Raw genomic sequence first — 8,913 nt, forward strand, 5'->3', positions numbered from 1 at the left:
GTGATGTCTAGTAGTATGTAGTGGCAATCCAGCAGAACTGAATAGATGAATCTCTAAATATAGTTATCGTGTGATTCGATTCTTCTATTGTGAGTCTCTACAAAACTATGGTTATGGATAACTTGTCAACCTGATCTTGTCATATGTAAGATTCAATCAATCTAAATTTTTAGTAAAATCTTATAGAAACTCCTTTCTATCATTTATACTTGTCATGACCATAAACTTTCGAACCCAGTTTCATGATCCTCATAGGACTTCTCTCTTATTACCAAGGTCGATAGATCCCATCTAGATGTACATCCTATTCTTATAATGAACCTACTATAGCCAACATACACCTCAAAGTTCCATATGGCTAGGAGACCTAGTTATGATATAGTTAAACAACAATAGCCTCATTATGAATAATGAACAATCAAGATACCGCAAGTTTGAGAACTATTCACACTACTGAAGCATCGAGTATGTCACGACAAGAAGATAGATATCCAAATGACAATTTGTATTGATCACACTTGGTATCCTTGTTCTCTTACAAGCATCTGCACTCTCACTCAGTATCTCTACACTCCGTGATGATCCTACGATCGAAAGTAGTTTATGAATTAATCATCAATCACACATGTTTCAAATTCTCAATTCTTGAAAATATGTGTCATCATCTTATTAATTCATTGGATGATTCATAGACGCATCATACAATATGAATGGATAAATAATCTAAATTTTATTTTATTAATAAGTCAAAATTATAAACTATGCCCTTAGAAAGATTATATGTGTCTGTCTAATTGACTTTTAGAACATACATCTAATAATCTTCCACTTCCACTAAAGCCAATTGGCCACAAATCTATGTCCCATCTTCTCAAGATAGACTTCAATCTTTTATTGGCTCAACTGCTTCATCAGTGGGTTAGTCACGCTATCAATGATGTCTACTCTCTGTACCTCGATGTATTTCTTCTCGAAATAATTGCGGATGAGGTAGAATCGTCGCTCTATGTGCTTGGACTTCTGATAAGATTTTGGCTCCTTAGTTAGTGCTATGGCATCGTTGTTGTCACAGTAGAGGAGAATGGCATCTGATGGCATCACACTCAGTTCCACAATAAATTTTTTGAACCAAAATATCTTTTTCATAGCTTTCGATGTGGCGATATATTCTGCTTCAATGGTGGAATCCGCTATGACAGGCTGCTTGAAATTCTTCCAACTCACAACACCATCGTTGCATAAAAAAATACTGTCTGATGTCGACTTTTGATCATCAATGTTAGATATGAAGTCTGAATCAGTATATCCCTACACCCTCAATTCACCTTCTCCATAGACCAAGAACATATCTTTAGTCCTTCTCAAGTAAGGATAAATTTCATAGATGTCCAGTACTCTTCATCTGGATTCGACTGATATATGCTCGTGATACTCACAGCATGGGCTATATCAGGTCGCATATATTGCATGGCAGATATGAGACTCTCTATGATCGAAGCATAAGGAATCTTGCTCATGTGTTCAATCTCTTCCGGTGTGTTAGGGTATATTTTTTTAGAGAGATGAATTTCATGTCTAAAGGGCATAAGTTTTCTCTTAGAATTTTTCATGCCGAACCTCTTCAATACCTCCTCTAGATACATCTTCTGTGAAAGTCCTAACATCCTTTTAGATCTATCTCTATAGACCTTAATCCCTAATATAAAGGATGCTTCCTCAAGATCCTTCATGGAGAATTTCTTAGACAACCATAATTTGACTGAAGTCAACATGGGAACATCATTCCCGATGAAGAGTATGTCATCTAAGTACAGTATGAGAAAAATGTTAGCACTCTCACTAATCCTTTTTAACACATGATTCTTCCTTATTCTTGATAAAACCAAATGATTTAATTACATCATTTAAATGAGTATTTCAACTCTGAGATGCTTGCTTAAGTCCATAAATAAATCTTTGTAGTTTGCAGACTTTGTGATCACCATCACTAGAAGTGAAATCCAGAGGCTACTCCATGTAGATATCTTTCTCAAGATATCCATTTAGAAAAGTAGTTTTTACATCCATCTATCATATCTTATAATTGTGATATACTGCAATAGTAAGCAATATTCGAATGAATTTCAGCATGGCCACTAGTGAAAAGGTATCCTGATAGTTAATACCCTCATATTGATTATAACCTTTTGCCATAAGACTTACTTTAAAGGTCTCTATCTTTTCATTCAAACCTATCTTCCTTTTGTAGATCCATGTACACCTAATAAATATAATACCTTCTGGTGGATCCACTAAGGTCCAGACTTGATCTGAGTATATTGAGTCAATCTTCGACTTCATTGCCTCTAACTATTTTTCAGAGTCGATATCTAATATCATCTCGACATAGGTCTTGGGGTCATTAATATATACCCTATTTTCTATGAAGAATATATTTTCTACATCCTCTGTAATGATACTTAAGTATTTATCAGGAGGATGAAAAATTCTACTAGATCTACGAGGTAGAGGAGGAGATGCACGTATTGGCTCGATCTAAATGGATTTTTTAGGTTTTAAGGCTTATTGCTCTTCAGAGACTTTCTCTTCAGGCCAAATCTATCTTTCCATACTCCATCTTGAATAAACTATTTTTCAAGAAAGATGCTGGACTGAAATCAGATCGGATACGGATTGGATACCAGCATATCTATATCTATATTTATTTTATTTAACGAATACAAATACTGATACGGATATCATTCGATGCAAAAATTCATATCCATATTTATTTTAAACAGATATGAATACAATTCGGATACTGAAAATATAGATATAATTATAGATATGACTTAGATAATTAAACTTTATAACTACATAAACATGTCTATATGATTATATATTTTTTTCTTAAAAATTAATAAGTATCATATAAAATTGTATAATGTTACATGTTGATTCAGATATGAATCGGATAGTTGTCTATCCATATCTATATCTATTTTTCTTTGATAGATATGGATACGAATATGGATACTAGTCGGATCCTTAAATTTTTATCCATATCCGAATTGATTCGGATACGAAATCAGATCCAGATAGATAATATCCACACTATTTTTACTCCTAGAAAGATGGCATGTCAACTCAAAATTACTTTGTAATCCTTTGGAAGATAGAAATAATATCTTAAAGACTCCTTAGGATATCCTATAAAATGAGCTTTTAAAGATCTGGCTTCTAACTTGTTTGCCTGTTATCTTTTGACATGGATCGGACAACCCCAAATTTTGAGATGACTCAGACTCGATTTCTTACTATTTCATATCTCAGACGGTGTGATAGAAATAATTTTAGAAGGAATCCTATTCAATAAATAATTTGATATTAATAAACTATGTCCCCAAAGAAATATAGAAAGATCAGTAAAGCTCATCATGGACCAAACCATATTTAATAGGATTCGATTTTTTTGTTCTGAAACCTCATTAAGTTGAGGCATTCCAGGTGGAGTCCATTATGAGATTATGCCATATTCTTTGAGATAACTTAGAAATTTTTCACTAAGATATTCATCTTCTCGCTGATCGAACAATCTCAAAAAGTTTTTTAGTTTGCTTTTCTACTTCATTTCTGAATTCTTTGAATCTTTCAAAAACTTCAGACTTGTATCTCATAAGATACACATATCCGTATCATGAATAATCATCGGTAAAGGTGATGAATTAGAGATAACCTCCTCTGATCGTTATATCAAATAGACCACACACATCAGCATGTATCAGGATAAATATCTCAGTAATCTTTTCCCTCATTCCATAAAGGGATAGCTTAGTCTTTTTTTTTTTTAAAGGCAGAACTCACAGACTGGAAAAGGCTCGAAAGCCAATGGGCCTAAGAGCCAATTTTTCTCTATTTGTTAATCCTTTCTTCTCCTATATGATCTAGCCTAAGGTGCCATATATATTTTAGGTTAATCTCATCTCTAGATCTTTTAATTCCTGGCATTCACTTTCTGCTCGATTATATCACAGAAATATGAACATGCAACTAATGGAGACTGTTAATTAGGAAACCACTTCCAACCATTTTATTTTCAAAATAAATGGTACCTTAGTCTATATAAAAACTAATTACATAGTTGTCCTGTGATAAATATGAAACAAAAATTAAATTTCCGCTAGCAACAAGTACATAATAATAATCCCTAAGAATCAAACTAAATCCTGATGGTAGTCACAGAGGGTATGTCCCCATAGCCACAGTAGCAACTCTTGCTCCGTTTCTGACTCATAAGATCATGTCACCATCCCTCGGCCTTCTACTATCCTCAAGATCCTATATAAAAGTACATAAATGAGCATTAGAACCAGAGTCTATAACCCAACTAGATATAGAAGAAATTGTAAGGTTAGTTTTGATAATGAGCATGTCAAACATACCTTCAGAAGATGTGCCGTCCTTCTTGTTCTTCAGGCTTGCCAGGTAGGTGTTGAAAAAAATATCTTGAGATTTGATCCATAATAATCCCAAAACAAGGTCCAAGATGAAGAACAAAATCCAACAAGCCTAAGAATAATCCAAATGAAGTCTAGACGGAGGAGATACGTGCGAGAAAATAGGTCGAGAGTAGTTGATATGACCCATGGGCCGGCACAGGTTGGAGGCAGTATGGGCCAGGCCCAACAGTGTGCTAGGCCGGCCCAGGGATGCATGCAGCCCACGAGCGCAGGTGCCCAAGCCCGCCTGGGTATCACGGTCCATCATGGACTGCATGGGATATCGCAGCTCATGAGGTCATGTGTGGATCGAAAGGAGTGATCTAAGATGTTGCACATGATCAAACGGATGTGCTTGATTTGGAGGATGATCAGATGGTTCAAATCAAAGGTGATAGTGATTAAGGCTAATTTTGCATGCTTAGATGGTCCAGAAAGCCGTCGATCACAATCAGATAGTTGAGGGGCTTTTCGAGTTTGATCAAGAGCCTGGGGATGCCTGATTGCATGATCGAATGGCCACAATGTGAGCCAATAACGATCGAACGACCAGAATTAATTTTGGGCCTTGATTTGGACTCAGTCTTCTAGTGAAATATTGTTTTAGAATTTTTGGAGGCTATAAAACTTCGATTGACGATCCGTTTATTGCATCAGACTCCTGGTGACATCTTGAAGAGGTTGAAGGGCTTCAAATGAGATTTCATAGAGTTTTTGTGAGGGTTTTGAGGCTTCTTGTTGAGAGACTCTTATACAAGGGTTGGGTGGTGAGTTCCTCTTTTATTATTTGATTTTATTTCTCTCATAGTAAAGCTTGCACGCTCCATGGAGGTAGGCTTGAGGTTGATCTATATATTTTTATTATATTTATTTATTATTATTTTTTCTTCTTTTTCTTGTATGGTATTAACATCCGCTTTCTGAATATTATTGTGATCTTGGGCCAGTGATCTATGTTCCGCAATGGAGGGATCTATCCCAATAAGTGGTATCAGAGCCTAGTTACCATGGATAAATGGTGTCAGGTAGTCCAGACAGAGATGGTGTTGATCGAGATAGAAGATGGAGAAGACAAGCACAATCAAGGTGGAGATCAACCAGTTCGATGGAAAGAGCAATTTCTCCTTTTGGCAAGCAAAGGTGAAGGATGTGCTCATCCAACATGGGTTGATCGATGCTCTCTTATATGAAAAAAAATTGGACATCATAGAGGAGAAGACCTAGGAGCAGCTGCAGATGCAGACGGTGAGTACCATCCGTTTGTACCTGACGGATGAGTTGGTGATCCATATACTTGGTAAGACTTCTCCGACGGTGCTATGGTCAAAGCTAGAGAAGTTGTACATGATAAGGTCCCTCATCAACACTCTCTTCCTCTAGAGGTAGCTCTACCAACTATGGATGAATGAGAGATAGAGTGTACAGGAGTATCTCAGCCATTTTCAAAAGATTCTCACTGATCTTCTCAATGTAGGTGAGAAGGTTGAGGAGAAGCCCAAGGTGTTGGTTCTTGCTAGTATCGCTTCTCTCTTCATATGAGTCTTTGATAACTGCTCTTTTAGTGGGAAGAGCACCATCAAAATGGATGAGGTTACCACAGTGATTTTTTAGAATAAGGTTCTTAGGTGGGAGAAGCATGCTTTAAGCTCAAATGGCGGCAACTCAGCTTTAGTGGTTTTTGAAGGAATAGGTGGTAGCAGATGGAGCGACAGAGAATTGGAAGGAGGATGATTCAGGTCCAAGATGAGGGATCCTAATAAGATCAGATGCTACCAGTGTGATGAGTTGGGGTATCATGTTAGAGATTGTCCTCAACTCAGAGATCGGATGAGGGCTACTACAGTGACAGCCAGTAACGAGTCAGAGGATGATGTCTTATTGATATCTGATGAGGTATCTACTTCTTTTCAATAGTAGATTTTAGATTCTGCATGCACCTATCATGTATGTTGCAGAGAGGAGCTGTTTGACTCTTTAGAGAGCAGTAAGGGCATTATTCATCTATCGGATGGATCAAACTATGCGATCAAAGGTACTAGGATGATCAGCTAGAGGACATATAATGGTACAGTAGGGAGATTGGACGAGGTCTGATACATATCCAATTTCAGATGGAATCTTATCTCATTGAGCAGACTAGATTCAAACGGCTACCGGTGGATAGTTGGTGATGGAATCCTGAAGGTCATGCACAGCAATAGGGTGATATTGGAGGGAAAGAATATTAGAGGAGGATATTACAACCTAGCAAAGAGCACAGTATGAGGTGGAGCTTCAGGAGCCAGAGGAGCCCACTGCAAGGTGGGCTCCAGATAGAGGTGGATCAGGCATGAGATGAAAAACTCGAGAGGATGAGAGACGATATTATAGAGTGAAGTTTCTATTATCGCAGGAGACTTCTCTGAGCAGATCTTTGATCAGAATGGACACAGTCCATGATAGAGGTGGGATCGAGCGGTCTGGCTCGACTCCCACGTTTGCTCATCTATGAGACAGCAGGCATGCCCTAGGGTGTGGGGGCGAGAGGGATCACAGGCTCTCAAAGACAGATAAAGATCAAACATCAAGTCGAGATGGAGATTGTTCAAAAAAATATCTCAAGATTCGATCCGCAATAAGTCCAAAACGAGATCCAAAATAAAGAACGAAATCCAACGAGCCCAAGAATAGTTCAAATGGAGTCCAGACCGAGGAGATAAGCACGAGGGAGCAGTTGGTACAGCCCATAGGCTGCTGGAGGGGCCCACAGGCTGGAGGCGACATGGGCTAGGCCCGACAGCATGTTGGCGCTAGGCCAATAGCGCGTTGGGCCGGCCCAAGCACACATGCAGCCTGCGAGCGAGGGTGCCTAGGTCCGCCTGGGTATTGCGGTTCACCGTGGATCGCATGGGATATCACGGCTCATGATGCCATGCATGGATCGAGAGGAGTGATCTGAGATGTTGCACACAATCGAATGGGCATGCTTGATTCGGAGGATGATCGGATAGTTCAGATCAAAGGCGACAATGATTCAGGCTATTTTTGCATGATTCGATGGCCCAAAGAGCCATCGATTGAGATCAGACAGTAAGGGACTTTTCAAAGTTTGATCGAGAGCCTGAGGATGCCTGATTACATGATCGGATGGCCATAATGTGAGTCGATCATGATCGGATGGTCAGAATTGATTTTGGACTTTGATTGGACTCGATCTCCTAGTGAAATATTATTTTAGGATTTTTGGAGGCTATAAAACTCTGCTTGACGATTCGTTTATTGTATCAGACTCCTGGTGATATCCTGGAGAGGCTAAAATATTTTAAGAAAAGTTTTAAAGAGCTTTTATGAAGATTTTGAGACTTCTTATTGAGAGACTCTTATACAATGGTTGAGTAGTGAGTTCTTCTTGTATTTTTTGATTTTATTTCTCTCATAGTGAAGCTTGCATATCCCTTGGAGATAGGCTTGAGGTCAATCCACATATTTTTTTTGTATTTGTTTGTTATTTTTTTCTTCTTTTTCTCATGTGGTATCAACATCCGCTTCCCGAATGTTATTATGATCTTGGGCATATGATTCACATTCTGTAATTGAGGGATCTACTCCAACAGTAGGTAGGACACTTTCTCTTCTAATGACCATCATTTTTGTTGTGGAAATACTTTTCTTTCTCTATGACCTTCTTCTTGGAAACTTCCTTCCTAAGCCTGTTCTCCATCTTATACTTCTTCACGGACTTCTTTTTCTTCCTAATAGACGTTCTTTTAAACAATGAAGTTTGCTCCACAGCTAGAACAGTGTCTCTTGAACTCTTTAAGATCTTTTCTGTAGTAACTAATATGTTCAGTAACTCGACCTCGGTGCACTGAATTTTATTTATATGGTAGTTTACAATAAACCGCACATATGATTTAATAAGAGATTATAGGATCCAATCAATCTGCAACTCTTTATCTATGGACATTCCAAGCTTTTCAAGCTCCTCTAAGTTCTTGATCATTGCCAAATATTATTCATGAATAGACTACCCATCACACATCTTCGTCTTGAAGAGTTTCTTGGACACTTCATAGCGAGCTGTATGACTCTGCTCACTATACAACTCTCGTAGATGAGCTAATATACCCTAATAGTTTTCATATCCTCATGCTGGTTTTGGAGCTCATTAGACATAGACACCAGCACGTAGCACCGAGCCTTGTTATCATCGTCTGCCCATGTTTCATGGGTACCCCTTTGATCAGGGGTCAGGCCGATGAGCTAGTAGAGGGCTAGGGTCCTGGTCAATAATATAGTTCAGCTTTTCGAAACTCAAGACTATCTTCAAGTTCCAGAGCCAATCCTTATAATTAGGTCCAATCAATCAATTTGTCTCTAAGATATGGGCGAGAGGGTTTGAAGCAGATATTTTTCTACGGAGAGAAGAAGATTCTAGTTAGATTTTATAATTGAC

This window comes from Elaeis guineensis, chromosome 3 (genome assembly GCF_000442705.2).
Source record: "Elaeis guineensis isolate ETL-2024a chromosome 3, EG11, whole genome shotgun sequence".
Lineage (NCBI taxonomy): Eukaryota > Viridiplantae > Streptophyta > Magnoliopsida > Arecales > Arecaceae > Elaeis > Elaeis guineensis.